The sequence below is a fragment of the Geospiza fortis genome, unplaced genomic scaffold (assembly GCF_000277835.1).
Source record: "Geospiza fortis unplaced genomic scaffold, GeoFor_1.0 scaffold78, whole genome shotgun sequence".
NCBI lineage: Eukaryota > Metazoa > Chordata > Aves > Passeriformes > Thraupidae > Geospiza > Geospiza fortis.
The window spans coordinates 3109571-3110714 of NW_005054339.1; positions in this window are offsets into that span (position 1 = coordinate 3109571).

Below are 1144 nucleotides of genomic sequence, written 5' to 3' on the forward strand. Positions count from 1 at the left end.
CCGCACAAGCCCCCCTCGGTGCGAGCCCCGGCCCTCCCCGCCCCGCTGGGAAACGGCACAGGGTGGCTTTCTGGGGCAGGCTGGCAGCCGGGGCAGGGTCCCGCCACCCCCCACTGCCCCGAGGGGCTGGGGTCTTGTTCGGCTGGCCAGGGGGCTCCACACTGGGGCTATGTCCAGCCAAGGGCTGCTGCCACCCAGCTGGAGGTTAGGCCTGGCTGGGATGCAGTGTGGTCCCCAATCCCGGGAGGATGCTGCTGCCCCACCACTCTGCTGCCCGGGGGTGCCATGGGGTGAGCAGGGGACATTCCCACCTCTATGCTCGCAGGGGATTGGTGCCCCCAGAAATCTGAGGAGCCTTCCCACAGCACAGTTGGGTCCAGCAGTCCTGCTGGCACGCAAGGGAAGGATGACACGTCAGGGTGGGGGTGCCAGCACCTCCGGTCTCCTGAGCGGCTGCCCTGCTTGTCCCTGCCCATACAGGCCACAAAGACCTGGCAGGGTCATCCCAGGCCACACACTGGCTGCTGGCACTGCCAGGGGGGCCGAGCCCCTGTGGTTGGCCCAGGGTGGTGGGCACATATTTGAACCACCCTACCTGCAGCACCCAGCTAGGTGGGGAAGCTGAGGCAGGACACAGGCCAGCAGGGACCAAAATGAGAAGGTTCAGCCATGCGGGGGACGAGAGGGAAGCGCAGGGCGGGTTCTGGGTGATGATTTATCCCCTCCACTAGGCCTCTGCTTGGGATGGATCCAGGCATGAACAAGGCTGCCAGCACGTCCAAAAGCCACCGTTAACTCTGCGCCTTCCCACCACCACAGCAGGCATCGCTGAACCCACCACTCACCCAGTGTGGGACTGAGGGGGGGCACCAGATCTGTGATGTTCCAACACCTCCCTAAGCCCCCCAGTGCCGCTGGGCTACCTGCGGGCAGGGCTTCACCACATCCCACTGGTGGCACGCAGCATCTGCCCACTCCCCTGCCCGCTCCCCCACGGGCGCCAGGAAGGCTGGGCACTCTCGTCTGCAGCCCCTTTCTTCTCCCAGGTTATAATTACACCTCTCTGGGCAGCTCAGGAAATACCAACTTCTTCCCCCAAGCGTCTCTTGGAATAGCAAGCGGCACGGCCGGGCTCATTCAGCAT